General features: G+C 39.7%; 1 pseudogene; it reads right to left on the bottom strand.

Annotated features, from left to right (window-relative positions):
• The window catches only part of LOC115290561, a 28,986-nt pseudogene extending 26,232 nt beyond the window's left edge, over positions 1 to 2,754 (bottom strand).
• Between the last annotated feature and the right edge of the window lie 13,348 nt (positions 2,755 to 16,102).

The raw sequence follows: 16,102 nt of genomic DNA, 5'->3' as shown, positions 1-16,102 counted from the left end.
AAGGTTGCACACAAAGAACTCACATCTTTTCAAGCTTCAATAGTAAATATTCTGCTACTATGTATTAAATACTGCATGCTTTGCCCAAGCTAAGATGAAACCACATCATAAATCAATAAGCATTTTACATTTTCTTTCATTATCTACTCAAAGTCATGCCTACTGCACCTCTAAACATTTCATTAAATCCAATTATACAGCAAACACTCCCAAAATAAACTTAGATTGTATTGCAGTTTCACTTAACAGTATATAAAATGCTGTGTTGTGACAGGTATCAATTATCCATTAGAAACTGAATCAATTTTTCTTAAGCACTACTAACTGCTTGCTTTTCTTGAAGCTAGATCATTCTGAAAATTTCCTGTTAGACTTATGAGTGCGAACATATGGTTTCTGTCCTTTTCTGCCTGATAATAACTTTCTTTTAAAAAATGTTTATTTACTTATTTCGAGAGAGAGAGAGAGAGAGAGCGAGCACCAGCAGGGGAGGGCAGAGAGAGAGAGAGAGAGCGAGCGAGCGAGCAAGAGAGAATCTCAAGCAGGCTCCACTGACAGCACAGAGCTTGAGATGGGGCTTGATCCCATGAACTGTGAGATCATGACCTGAGCCTATATCAAGAGTCGGATGCCTAACCAGCTGGGCCACCCCGGCGCCCCTCTATAATACATTTCTTGTTCCCATATTAGTCATCCTGTCTCTTCTTGAGTGACTGGTTTCTGAATGATTATCTTCCTCAAGGACTGATATTATAATTGTCTCCTCCCTCATCTGCATCATAAATTCTCTCCTTTTGAGTAGATCATTCCCACAGGCAAACAAGTATGGTTTTCTTTCATTTAAACAATAAACAAATACTCTGAATTCTACATCCCTTTTCAGCCACCACCATATTTATTTGCTTCCATGAGTTATAGTAAAGCTCTTCAAGACATTTACCCATCGTCAATGTGTCCAACTCCTATCCTTTGTTTTCTCTTCAGAAATTCATTTCAATCGGGTTTCTCCCCAGCACTTTCTACTGAAATTGATTTTTCAAGTTCCCCAGTGGCTATCCCAATGTTAATTTCTTTTTTTTTAATGTTTATTTATTGAGAGAGTGAGACAGAGACAGAGAGAGAGAGAGGGAGAGAGAGAAAGAATGAGCAGGCAAGGGGCAGAGGGAGAGGGAGGAGACACAAAACCGGAAGCAGGCTTCAGGCTTGAGCTGTCAGCACAGCGTGTGTCAAACGCAAGAACTGTAGATCATGACCTGAGCCCAAGTCAGACACTAACAGACTAAGCCCCCCAGATGCCCTCCCAATGCAAATTTCAACAAGCAGTTCTTTTTTCATTTAATAGTTTATTGTCAAATTGGTTTCCATATAACACCCAGTTCTTCTCCCCACAAGTGCCCCCCACCATGACCATCACCCCCTTCCCACTCTCACCCTCCCCCGTCAGTCCACGGTTCGTTTTCAGTATTCAATGGTCCCTCATGATTTGTGTCCCTCATTCTCCCCAGCTCTCTTTCACCTTCCTCTCCCTTAGGTCCCTTAGGTTTCTCCTGTTAGACCTATGAGTGCAAACATATGGAATCTGTCCTTCTCTGCCTGACTTATTTTGCTTAGCATGACACCCTCAAGGTCCATCCACTTTTCTACAAATGGCCAGATTTCATTCTTCCTCATTGTCATGTAGTACTCCATTGTGTATATATACCACATCTTCTTGATCCACTCATCAGGTGATGGACATTTAGGCTCTTTCCATGTTTTGGCTCTTGTTGACATTGCTGCTATGAACATTGGGGTACATGTGCTCCTATGCATCAGCACTTCTGTATCCTTTGGGTAAATCCCTAGCAGTGCTATTGCTGGGTCATAAGGGAGTTATATCAATAGTTTATTGAGGAGCCTCCACACTGTTTTCCAGAGTGGCTGCACCAGTTCACATTTCCACCAACAGTGTAGGAGGGTGCCTGTTTCTCCATATCCTCGTCAGCATCTATAGTCTCTTGATTTGTTCATTTTAGTGACTCTGACCAGTGCGAGGTGGTATCTCAGTGTGGTTTTGATTTGTGTTTCCCTGATGATGAGTGGCACTGAGCATCGTTTCATGTGCCTTCAACAGACAGTTCTAATTCCTCATGTTACTTTACCTGTCAGTTGATCATTTATTCCTTCTTACAACCCTTTCTTCATTTGTCTAAGGTCTCTGTCTCTGTCTTGGTCTTTCTCATTCTGTAAAACAGGTTATTTCTTCTCAATCTCTGTTTTTGTTTATTCCTTATCTTTTCAAACTATTGGTGGAGTGTACCAGAGGTCAGTTGTTGAATTTTTTTCTTCCCTTTTTCCTCTCACCTCTTAGGTAAGTACAGTTACTCCCATAGCTTTATTTAGCTTCTGATGTGCTGATGATGCCAAAATTTAAACCTCTACCCCAGGCCTCAATCCTGGTCTCCAGAATCCCTTCTTCATTTGGATGTCTACCAAGAACTCATATGTCCAAAACCAAATTTCTAATCTTCCTAACCGTCACAGTCCTGTTCCTTCCACAGCTTTCCCTCTTCAGTAAATGACCACTTCAGACTTTAAGATGCTGAGACAAAAAACCTGGAATCGTCTGAACTTCTCTGTTTCACAGCCCATCTCAAAGTCATCAGCAAATCCTGCATGCTCTCCCTTCAAAATACATGTAAAATCCAACCTCTTCTCACCACTGCTGCCACGGTGGTCTAAAGTGCCATCATATCTTGGCTGAATAATTGCCATCAACTCATAATTATAATTATTCCTCCTGGTTCTACCTTTTCTCTCCTCCTGATCTATTCTCAAGGGAGCAGCTAGAAGGAGCCTGTTAACATGAAAGAATTATCATGCCATTCTTCTGATGTGGAGTTTTCAGTGGCTTCTCATTTCATTTAGAGTAAGATCTCAAATCCTCACAAAACCCTTTAATTACTGGAACAATCTACTTTTATCTACTTCTCTGTCCTAAAATCTCTGGCTCATTCCATTGTAGTAACACTGGACTTTGTGTCATTTTTTAACATGTTAACATAATTTCGCCTCAGAGACTTCATACTTAGGTATGAATACTTCTTGGAACACTATTTCCCAGGTAGCATCAGTGCTTAGGTTTCTGTCCAAATGTCCCTGAATCAGTGAGGCCTTCCATAATAACTTTATTTAAAGATGCTTTATTTATTTATTTATTTATTTATTTATTTATTTATTTAATGTTCATTTATTTTTGAGAGACAGAGCATGAGCAGAGGAAGGGCAGAGAGAGCAGGAGACAGAATCCAAAGCAGGTTCCAGGTTCTGAGCTGTCAGCACAGAGCCTGACGCGGGGCTCGAACTCCCAAACCGCAAAATCATGACCTGAGCTGAAGTCAGCCGCTTAGCCGACTGAGCCACCCAGGCTCCTCTGACCACCTTATTTAAAGAGCAACCTCACACTCTGCATTTCTTAACCCCTTGTCTGACTGTATTTTTTCTCCATAGTGTGTGTGTGTGTGTGTGTGTGTGTGTGTGTAAAATATTCAAAATATACATAGGAAATAATACATTCAATATTATCTAATATCCAACAATATATCCAATATTGTATCCATTATTTTTCATCATAGAACATGGGAGCAGTAAAAGGTGCATTCTGAGGATCTCCTGCATTCCACACGTACCCTTCTCTGACCCCATTGTGTAATAGTTCTCTCTTGATGGTCTAGTACAGAAACAACTTCTCCTCTCCTCCTTCTTTTTCTTTTTTGTCTTTAAGTTCATTGGCAGTCAGATGATTTGTCTTTATTTATAAATTGTTTTTTCTTTTAGAATGTCAGCCCCCCCTCCTAGAATGTGTTCTGCTCCCCTTTTCTCCCAAACGACATGGTTTTTCCAAAACAGACTATTTTGTAGAGCAGTTTTAGGTTCACAGCAACATTGTGAGGGAGATCCAAAGATTTTCCATATACTCTTTGCTTCCACACAGGCAGAGCCCTCTTCCATCATCAACACCCCCCGCCAGAGTGGGACACTTGTTATAATTGATAAACCTACAATCATCCAAAGTCCATAGTTTATATTAGGCTTCACTCTTGGTGTTGACGGTCTATAATTTTTCACAAATGTATGCTGACATGTATCCACCATTGTAGTATCATAGACAGTAGTGTCATTGCCCTAAAAATCCTGTGTGTTCCATGTATTTGTCCCTATGTCCCTTCAAATTCCTCGCAACCACTGGCATTTTCACGGTCTTATATTTTGTCTTTTTTAGAATGTCATATAATTGGAATTATTCAGTAGGTAGCCATTTCAGATTGGCCTTTTTCACTTATTAATATACATTTAAGTTTCTTCCATGTCTTTTCATGTCTTGATAGGTGATTCATTTTTTAAATTATTTTTTTAACGTTTATTTTTGAGAGAGAGGGAAAGCGAGAATGCCTGCGTGCACGGGAGCAAGTGGGGGAGGGGCAGAGAGAGAGGGAGACATAGAATCTGAAGCAGGTTCCAGGCTCTGAGCTGTCAGCACAGAGTCCAATGCTGGGCTCAAACTCACAAACCATGAGATCATGACCTGAGCCTAAATCAGATGCTTAACCGACTGAGGCACCCAGGCACCCCAATAGCTCATTTCTTTTTATTGCTGAATAATATTCCATTATCTGGAAATACCAGTTCATCCATTTGCCCACCGAAGGAGCAGTGTTGTTCAACATTGTGAGGCTAGCTCCTAAGACACAGCCTGGCAGACGGTAGGGGTTCAGTACATACTCCTTATCCTCACCATGCAGTTATTCTTGCTGTGAATGGCAGCACCCTCCGGTAGCATGTCCAATCTCAGAAGAGAAATGCATACCGAATTTCCAGGGATTTGAGATTCTCTCACTGTTCTTTTACTCCCACTTCTCCAATCCACCTCTTGACTATTTCTTGAATTCATCCTTTCCTCTTCACCCCAAATGTCAGTGACAGAACTCACTCTTCATCAACTTCTCCAAAATAGCACATTAGGCTCCTGATTCTTCTTTCTGAATTTGATGACTAATCCATGCTCCTACAACACATATCTTATTATGTTGATCTCTTACTCAAAATACCCAGCAGATAAAAGTTTAAACTCATTTGCATATGTTCCCAGTTTCTTCAGATCTGATCCTTACCATGGGCAAGGCCTCCTGTTGGCTTCTCTTTTCCTAAACTTCCACCATCTACTCCATGTGTTCTGCATTATTTGCAGAACTCAGAGCAATGTGTGGCTGTTTGTAAAATTCTAGCACATTTGTGTGAATCCTAAAGTGCTCCCTGCTTACTTGGAAGTTTCCCCCTGCCTTACTCTGGCTGTTTTTGAAATAATCAATTTAATTCCATTATCAATTCCACATTTAGAAAATGAATTTCACATGAATCACAGAGGAAAATGGGGTGCTTTTGAAACCAGGGGTTGGTGGTGTTGGTTTTTATACTTCTGCAGATAGCAGCTGAGTGGTTATTTCATTAGGTCACATGCTAGATTGTAAAATCTCTATAAACTCAGGGAAGCTTTGTGGTTGCACAGAACTGTACAAGGAAGGACTCTAGATTCTGCAGTGGAAGAGCAGCAAACACTTAGAAACTGGGCCGACCAATCCTTTCAGTGGATCTCTGCTTTAAAGTACTTGTATGGTTCACCTTCCATTTTACAATACCCATTATCCTGATGTCAGGTTTTTATTTTTGTTTGAGTGAAGCAGAACAAAAAAGAACCTTTTGAAAAAAACTATATAGAATGGTGGGAGGGGAATTCCTTCTGTGAAAGGAAGAAAGAGTGGATATTTCGGACTCTGTGAGCACCCACTTTGGTTTGAACATTGTGCGTGTTCTCTCTCTCCTTCCCTCCCTTTCCCTCTCTCTGTCTCTTGTGCCTATCTCTCACAAACACACATACATAAGCACATGCACACACACCTATCATTAAATCTAAGGAGGTGTGGGGCAATGTTATGAACCAAATGTGTGAGGTAATGCACAGAGAAGGGAAAAAAAATGTCAGCCTATTCTCTGGACAGACAGGGTAATTTTTTTTTTTTAAATAATAGTTGCAAAGACTAGTAACTAAGGATCTGATATAATGAGATACAGCTGAGCTATGGGAAATTTCATCACCCATTTGATTTCAAGTGATTTCATTCTGTCCTTAACTCGCAGCATTGGGCTTTGATACTGAAATAGGAATAGAACATTGAATGAGATATTTTTCCTTCTAGTACTTGCCATTTCAAAGAACTTTACATTATTATTGCATACCCAAGAAGCAGGTAGGATTAATATCCTTATAAAGTGCTTTGGTTTTCTATTGTTAGAGTATGAGAAATCCTAAAATGATAAATGACTTGGACGTTAGCATAGAGCAAATCAGGGACAGAACTGTGTTTAACATTCAGATTTATTAGTTTTCAGGATTATTGTCATTCAACTGATCTTTTTTTCCTCTTTGGTTTCCTGGGGTATTACACTTCGGGTTCTGTATGGTTGAAGTTAGTCTGCTGAGGCTATTTTACCGATAGTGAGAAATTTCAAGTTCAAATCTCCATTATAACTCTTTACAATAAGACTAGCATTTTGAAAACCACTTCACAATCTGTAAAATGAAGTAATTAAAATTACTTTGACTAAAGTTAGGGGACTGTTTCAGATGACTTCTTAACCTTAGGTTTTTAAAAATATTCTTTAATGTTTATTTTTTGGGGGAGGGGTGAAGGAACAGAGAGAGAGGGAGACACAGAATCCGAAGCAGGCTCCAGGCTCTGAGCTGTCAGCACAGAGCCCAGTGCGGGGCTTGAACTCACAAACAATGAGATCACAACCTAAGTTGGATGCTTGACTGACTGAACCATCCAGCGGCCCCTAACCTTAGGGTTTTTAATCAATGTTGCTTATTCAGGTGGAAAAGAACATGCTCCAGATATGGCACCTCCCAGAGACATGAAATTGACAAAGTGTTGATGTTCATATTCTTCTCAATAGCACCTTTTTACTTAAATAGGCAAAGCAGTGAATCCCTTCTACAAAGAAGACACAAAGCCACTGAATGGATCCCCTACTCCTATATTCCTACTCCTCTGTTTGGTACCATACTCCTGAACTCCATTCTTAATTCCCTCATTCATGCAAATGCTGGGGCATTACTAACTTTTTCATTTATTAATAGTACTAAATAACTACTTTCTCTAAAGTCTTAAAATTTCTCAAGCATTTAACTTTATTTTTACTGCCTTACTACCATACAAGATTATGTACCTAATTTTAGGATGGAACTATAAATTCCAAATGAAAACACCTTTATAGAGTTAACAACAACAAAACAACCATACTCACAATATTAACTAATTCATCAAAGACTTAGTGCTGTAGGTGGGCCTTAGATCAACTCATTTATTCCTCCTAACAGTTTTATGAGGTAGAATCTACTATAATCTCCTCTCCTTGGGTAAGGCAACAAAAGCACACTGATTTTAGTACTTGCCTATAAGTCACAGAACTAGTTATGGTCAGAGCTAGGATATAGAAAACTTTAAATTGTTTTAAAATTTTTACTTATTTGAGAGAGAGAGAGAGAGATTATGTGCAGAGTAGAGGGGAGAGAGAGAGAGAGTGAGAGCGGAGGAGGTCCGGGAGAGAAAGAGTGAGAGAGAGAGAGAACAAGAGAGAGAGAGAGAATGAATCTTAAGCAGGCTCTATGCTCAGTATGGGGTCTGACACAGGGCTCCATCCCATGAGTCTGGGATCATGACGTGAGCCGAAATCAAGAGTTGGATACTCAACCAACTAAGCTACCTAGGCACTCCTGGAAAACTGGTTTTAAAACCCAAGTTCTTGGCCCCTATACCAAAATGTCAAGTTATACATACTAAATACCACAGCCATTCTAAGCCATGTTCATATGGACATATAACTTACACAAGGGAACAGAAATACAGGTTATAGGCATATGCTTTAGATGCGTATTATATAAATGTGCAGAAGAAAACTACATTTAGGGCAAATGCATATCAAAAGTGAGCTTTCCAATGGTTTGACCTTCACAGTGAGAATTGATAAGAGTTTTATGTACATTCCTGATTACTTAAAGAAAATTGAAATCCCAAGAGCTGTACAGTCAGAATTTTGCCCCATTTTCTTCAAGAGCCAACTACTTTACATACATCAAATTCCAACTGAATAGAAAAGCAACATCTAGTTTTGATAGCTGTCCTCTGTGAAAAGCAAAGAACTAGAATCACTCCAACTATTGCTTTTTTTTTTTTTTTCTTGGAGAAGGGAGGGACTGTGGGAGAGAGAGAATCTTAGGCAGGCTCCACACCCAGCACGGAGCCCAGTGTGGGGGGTAGATCTCATGCCTGGGATCATGGCTTGAGTCAAAATCAAGAGTTGGACGCTTAACTGGCTGAGCCATGCAGGTACCCCAACTATTGTTTTTTGGAATAATTTCCTTGGGGAAGCCTTCCAGGATTCTTCTAGTCTGAGGTATATGTCCCTCCCATGGCCTTGCATATTGACTTCTGCTGGACTCAGCACACTGTTCAGTAATTGTGAGCTTGTCTGTTTTCTTCACTGGTCCGACAGACCGTTGAGAGCAGGAGTTGCAGCCATCTGCCTCACAGATGCTTTGTCCACAACAGACATTTAATAAATGTTTATTGAGATAAAATAAAGGTGTGTTAAAACTCGTTTGGAAACTCCTGGAGTTCCAATAACTCCTGTTATTTCCTTATTCTAGCCATGTCTAATTTTCAATGTTTCTATGGAGTATCTACTTCATGCAGGCACAGTATCTGTTGTCTATCAACCTGGGGTATTTGTATATAGTAGATATTTAATATGTGTTGTCAATTGAATTATATTGGAATAGGTCCTTCAAATGTATTAAAGAATTGGAAATAGTTTAGTTATTTTAAGCTAGGCTATGTTGTAGTAATAAGCATGCCTTTAAATGTTAGTGATTTAACACATGAAGATTTATTTCTCAGTCATGCAAAGTGCACCACAGATCTGGTGATTCTACAGAGCAGCTTCTTTTCAATTGGTGACTCCAAGGTCCAGGCCTGTAACATCCCATAGCTCTGCCACCTAAAACAGGAAGTTTCCAGGTCCCCATAGCAGGAAAAGAGAGCCATGCACTGGTTCCCAAACACTTTGGTTTAGAACTGACACACATTACTTCTGCTCACAGCCCTTTGGACAGATCCAGTAACTTGCAAGAAGTCAGGGAAATGTGGAAGAGAACAGCAGGAAATGACTCTGCCATAGAAGGAGAGAGAGCAAAGTAGGATCCAATCATCAATATTTATATTTAGTTTGCAATCTGATATGTTCATTAAAGAAATGGGAATTCGTGACCTAACGATCAGGGAATACCTGCCCCCCTTTTTTTTCAGGAAGGCAAACAGGGTGCAGTTGGGTCCCACAGTGTGGGCTGTGGAACTTGAGGGGTGTAGGGGAGTAAGTGCAGGTCCTGATGGAAGGGCATGTGCTGGGGCAGGCTGAGCATCGGGGCGGTTGATTCATAGGCAGAATCAGGCTGGAGGCAAAGTGGCCTGGCCGGGAGTACACCTCCCAGAGGAAGCGTAATCTCACGAGATCGCAGGAGTTTCCACTGGGAACTGGCAGGAGAGTGCTGGGATGAGAAAAACCTGGGTGTCCAGAGTACGGGAGGGCTCTCTACTCAGACGCAATCCAAAGGAATCTGGGCCTTTCACCGCTCACACAAAGCCCAATCCTCGTGGCCTCCTGGCTCCCTCACTCAGAGTCACAGTGCAGCGGTACCTCGTCCCAGAGCCCCGGAAAGGTGCGTGGGAACCCGGTGTGGCCCAAAGGCCAGGGAGAGGGATGGCCGAGGCGGGAGCTGGGGGTGAACTGCGCATGCCTGGGCCGGAAAGCTCTAGCCTTGCGGATTTGGAAAGGCCCGGGCAGCGCCGTGCGCACCTGTTGCCTGGTCTTGGACTGCAGGAGCCCCGAGGTGCCGCTCCACTGCGCCTCCCTGGTGCCAGTCGTTCCTCCAGGCAGCTGTGGGGTGTCACAAGTTCATCTCAGGAAACCATTGATGCTGGTTCCTTGAACCTTTCCCCTGAATAGCATGCCTCAAGGCATTCCTCTCACTTTGACCCAGCTCGTCTGTCAGTGCCCTGGGATGGGGACGATGGCTTTTTCACCCAACCCCTTCGTCAGGGGGATTGTACAGTGAAGTTGTCAGTGAGAGGTGGCCTTCTGCAGTATAAGAACGGGTATGACTTACTCATTTTATAACTGGAAATTTGGAAAGTCATGGGTATGTAACGTACAACACGGTGACTAGTTGATAATACTGCATTGTGTATTTGAAAGTACCTAGGGAAGTGGGTCTTGAGTTTTTATCACAAAGAGAAAAAAAATGTAACTATGCATGGTGATGGATGTTACCTGGACATGCTGTGATCATTTAGCAATATATACAAATATGGAATCATTACACTGTACACCTGAAACTAATATAATGTCAATTATACCTCATTAAAAAGGGTACCACTATGTGTTATAATTGACAGAATGTAATTAGTTGTCAGTTATTCTTTAATTAATACTTTAATCAATAGTATCCAAATTAATAGTTTCTTGAATGAGTTAGCAGATGAAAGAGATAAATACCAGTTAGATTTTGAGCTCAAAAGCTGCTCTTTAATGATAATGTCAGGAAATCAGTAGCTGTTACTCTTACTGGTTCTGAGCCCCTGATAAAGTCTCAGTCCAAGCAGAGGTGTTTTCAAAGTCTGGGGAGATTTGGGCAAAAAGGGGCTTTTGATGGACAAGTGTGGTTGGTATAGCTTGGTCACTGCTTCTAATTTCAAGAAAGGTGACCTGCCTTCCTTTTTTTTTTTACTCAAGAATATTGCTAGTGAAAACGTCTAATCACAGATTTAACTTTCCCATTTGATGTGCTGAAAGGTCAGTAGTTCTTGAGTAGAGATATTAACATAGGAAGCACACAAAAAGCTCTTATGGTAGAGCGTAAGATACAAAGACTAAAGAACACCTAAACTCTAGTTATTTTTATTTATTGTATCTTACATCAGTTTTCTGATAGACCTGGAATAGCCTAGGCCTTCATATATGATGTTTTTGTAGAGGCAGTTTCCTAAATTTGTATGTTCACAGCTAAAGGAAACACAGTAGCATAGCAAATGGTCGAGAAAGTAACCTTTTCCTGTTTCTTTCCTTTTGTCAGTTTCCCACGCCCTCATGGGGAACCACAGGTATTCATCAAGACATTTAATTAGCAACACACAGGGCCGAACTACATTTCTCAGGTTAGCAGTGGGGTCATGCCACTGAAATGGGAGCAGTGATGGCAGTTGGGAAAGGGTGTGCCTCTTTCTGCCTTCTTGCTGCGGTAAAGGAAGGGGTTGGGGGATGAAGCAGTCTGGATTCTGGAGTTATCTTGTGGAGGAGCTGCAGGCAGTTGAGTCTCCAGGTCTCTGTCAGACTCTGGTGTTAATGAGAAATAAACTTCAGATGTGTTAAGGCTCTGAGCTTTCAGGGCTAATTGATCACAACACAGTACAGGCTAGTCTAATTCAGACATGATCTATGCATATTGGACATGCAGGTGCACAAAATTCAAGAGATGAAAAAGGCCTGACAATCTCCTTTGCCAGAGGCAAACACGGTTCCTGGTTTCTTACCTATCGTTCAGAGATAAGTTATGTACTAAGAACAAAAACAGTAATAATTGTGGTAATGGCAGCAAACATTTAGTAGGAGCTTGCTGTAAAAATTGACCCTAAAGTTACCCTTCAATTCCAATGGAAAGTGATCAGAGTCGGCAGGATGTGTGTGTGGTAAGGAGAGTCTTTGTTCTAGTCAGTCATTAAAGGACCCCCAACTAAAAAGGGGCCTTGCAATCTTTCATACGTGTCATTGAGACTGACCTGGCCATTAATATCTGCCTGGCAAAAGGGCAAAGAGCGTAAAGAATAGCATGTGAGAGGCCTTTACAGGCCAGGTCTGCCGGTCATGGACTAGAATTCAGTCATGTCCCCACATCTTAGTGCAAAAGGGGCAGGCAGGTATGGTTTATTGTGCCCACAGATGACGAGGAACTATGCTTGGTGATCAGCGAGTAGTCTTTGCCTTACTACTGTGTTAATTCATCCAGCAGTTCTGTGACATAGGGGCTCCTATTATGCCCACTTTCCAGATTGATAAACTGAGGAACTGAAAAGTTAATTCATTTGCTGAAGGTGGCCGTGTAAGTGGCAGAGCCTAGAAATGTCTGGCGCTACAGCTGGGCTTAACCACTGTACTTACCCTTTCTTTATACAAAGTAGTAGATTATACACACTGTTTTCTATTTGTAACTATTTTTCCCCCTTAAAGATATTTAGTTGAGATTATTTGATGCTAGTACATATAAGGCTGTTTATTTTTTTGATAGCTGTATGCTCTTTTCTTTGATAGCTGTATACTGCATACATGGATGAGTCATTATTTAAGTACAGTTATGATGATGATTGTTTCCAGTTTTCCCTGTTTCAAGCAGTGTTGCAGTGAAGAGCCTCAAAAGTTTGTTTGCACACATGTGGTTGTATATGGAGAAGAATACTTTCTAGAATGTTGCTTATCCAGAATGGTATATGTGTTTTTACCTTTACAGATGTTTTCAAATTTCCCTATAGTTGGAATATCTTTTATACAAAAAATACAGTTGACATTTCCATCAACAGAGTATGAAAATATATTTTTCTCCACAGGTTTACTACACAGACTTTTCTGTTTTTTGCTATTTGTTGAATTATAAGTTAAGATTCTATTTGACACTAGTTTTTCTTCTATGTCATTATTTTTATTCTTTGTAGTATTTGTTAAGAATACAGTGAAAGAAAATGAACAGATTCTTTAGAATGAGGATCAACAGAATACTCTTCTAGGAAAGAAACATAGATATTAAGTGTTATCATTTAGCTGACTCTCAGTTATTTTGTAGTAATGGTAATACATCTTATTTTTTAAGAAAATAATTTTAAGAGAAATGCTAGTAATTTTTCTATGAAAAACCAGACTTTAAAGTTGTCTGTCACTTTGGGGATGGCAGCATCCCTTAGTGCCTTAAGAACTTTTCAGAAGGCAAATTGCTCTAAACACATTTCCATTACGCACAAAATGCATTTCCTCTTTGCTGTTGCTTGAGCTGAACACCGGTGGAATTCTGTTGACAGTATGCAGTGAGGTATACTGAGGCCCCGCACTATTCCTGCCACACAGGTCCTGGGAGGAATGCTTTCTGTGCCAGTACTTTTGTTATGTTTTTAAATAAACAACATACTTATTGAGCTTTACCATGTGAGAGAAGCTTGTACTTGGTTCCTAACCATACAGCACAGTGTGATAAATACCACAAAAAATGCATAGATGTAGAAGCAGCATATAAATTAGTAGCACTTCTTTGTTATGAGTGTATTTTTCTCATTATTTGTCATATTTTTTTTTACTTTTGAAGGAATCCCAGCATTAAGAAGCCTTTTGGTAATCGTACAAAAAAAATTCAACATTAATTTTTGGCAATGAGATTGAATTTCACTTTAATGGAAATAATAACATCTGAGCACCTTAAGTTTTTGTTGGTGTTCCTATTCCTTGATCAGACATCAAGAAAAAAAGGACCATTTAATTAGATTATCTTTAGATACATGAATATATTTAATTTTTTATTGAAGTATCATTGACATGCAATATCCTGTTAGTTTCAGGTGAACATCATGGCAGTTTGATATTTTTACACATAATGAAATGATCCCCACAACAAGTGTAGTTACTGTCACTATACAAAGTTATTCTATTACATTCTTGTTGACTATATTCTCTATGTTGTACAATCCATCCCCATGACTTATTTATATTTTGTAGCTGAAAAGTTTGTGCCTCTTAATCCTCTTCTCCTGTTTTTTCCATTCCCGTAAGTGCTCCTACCTCTGGTAACTGGCAGTTTGTTTCCTGTATCTATGAGCTTCTTTCTGTTTGTTTTGTTTGTTCACGTGTTTTTTAGAGTCCACATATGAATGAAATTATGATATTTGTCTTTCTCTGACTTATTTCACCTAGCATAATAAATACCCTCTAGGCCCATCCATGTTGCTAAATCACAAGATTTCATTGTTTTTTTTTTTACAGATGAATAATATTCCATCATACGCATGTATGTGTGTGTTTATAAATATATGTACATGTGTATATATGTATATATATAGTTTATCCATTTATGTAGGGGATGGACACATGGACACTTAGATTGCTTCCATATCACGACTGTGTATATAATGCTGCGATGAACATAGGGGTGTATATATCTCTTTGTTTTTTGTTTCATAAATGTTTATTTGTTTTGAGAGCGAGAGCGAGAGAGCATGGGCATGAGCAGGACAGGAGCAGAGACAGAGGGAGAGAGAGAATCCCATGCAGGGTCCCACCATCAGCACAGAGCCCGACGCAGGGCTCGACCTCACGTGAGATCATGACCTGAGTGGAAACCAAGAGTGAAATGCTTAACTGACTGAGCCACCCAGGTACTCCTAGAGTAGTTCTTAATAAAGAAGCCTATTGTTATTGTTCTAGAGATCATGTATTAATACAGAATTAATATCTGTCCACCCAAGAATAGGTTATATCTTTTAATTTATTAAGTGTCTCTAGTTTCTTCAGTTACATTATTTTATTTTGTTTTTTAAATTTATTTTATTTTAACCCTTATTTATTTTTGAGAGAGAGAGAGTATGAATAGGAGAGATGCACAGAAAGAGGAGACACAGAATCTGAAGCAGGTTTCAGGCTCTGAGCTGTCAGCACAAAGCCCAACGCGGGGCTCAAACTTAAAACTGTGAGATCATGACCTGAGCTAAAGTGGGATGCTCAACCAACTGAGCCTCCCAGGCTTCCCCCTTCAGTTGCATTTTTATGTTTTCCTCATCTAAACTTCTTTTAAAGCATGTTAGTATCTTTTCTCATTGTTTTACTTACTATTTTTCCATCATATTTTTAATTGGTTGTTATTTTTTCACAGAAAGGCTACTTACTTTTGCATATAAGTTTTGTCCCAGTCATGTAACAATGATTTTTATTAAGAGGCTGTGAGGGTAAAGGCAGGATTACATGGGTCAGTGCCAGATTGCCTGTGTTTGAATCCCAGCTCTACCACTTACTGGCTTTTATTGTGAGGATTACAGATAATCCATGAAAACTGCTTAGAATAGTGCTTAATCAGTTTAACCATTTTTCTTAATCAGATATTGGTATAGAAATTAGTTTGCTTCTGGCATGCTTTTGATGCTTTTTTGTTTCTATATTTGCGAAAAGTTTTAAGATGAACAGGACTCATTTTCTTCTATGGTGAAGAACTCTACTTTCATTTGTCAATTTACTTGGCTCTCCAAATCTCCTTTGATAGAATAATAATTATACTAATTTCACAGATGTAATATTCTACTCAGAGTGGTTAAAAAAGTATGCGAACCAAAATTTAAATCCAGATTTCCCTACTCTAAAGCCAAAGTCAAGGTTTAAACATACCAATATAGTAAAAGATTTGTTTGAAAATCTATGCCTTTTTAATCACAAAATTTATTCTTAAACTCCCACATTCATTCACTCATGGAATGTTTTTCTGTAACATGCTTTAATATAAAATGTGCTTTAATTATACAAGTTCAGTTTGTGGGAAGAACTTAACTGTGGCTTCAGAGGAAGAAAAAAAGAGTAACAATAGGACTACTGATTTTGACACTTTTTAAGAAATCTTTTCCTCTTTTGTATCTTTCCCATCCTCTATCCCTATTACTATTCATCGCAGCTCATATGAAACCTGACCTGGGTTACTACAACAGCCTAAAAAATGATCTCTTCATCTCTAATCTTATCTTCCTTAAAGCGTTCTCTGCACTGTCGCTGCAGCGATATATTACCAGTATTAACGACATTTCCCCCTTTACCCAAGTGAGAACTCATTAGGGCAACTTCAAGGCTCTCTCGCCACTTCGGTCTCTTGCCTCTCCCGCCTGGAATCTCGCTAGAATGCTCAAGCAATACCAAATGCTCCCAGTTCTCTCAAGCT

The sequence above is a fragment of the Suricata suricatta genome, chromosome 4 (assembly GCF_006229205.1).
Source record: "Suricata suricatta isolate VVHF042 chromosome 4, meerkat_22Aug2017_6uvM2_HiC, whole genome shotgun sequence".
NCBI lineage: Eukaryota > Metazoa > Chordata > Mammalia > Carnivora > Herpestidae > Suricata > Suricata suricatta.
This window is presented reverse-complemented; position numbering and strand designations above follow the sequence as displayed.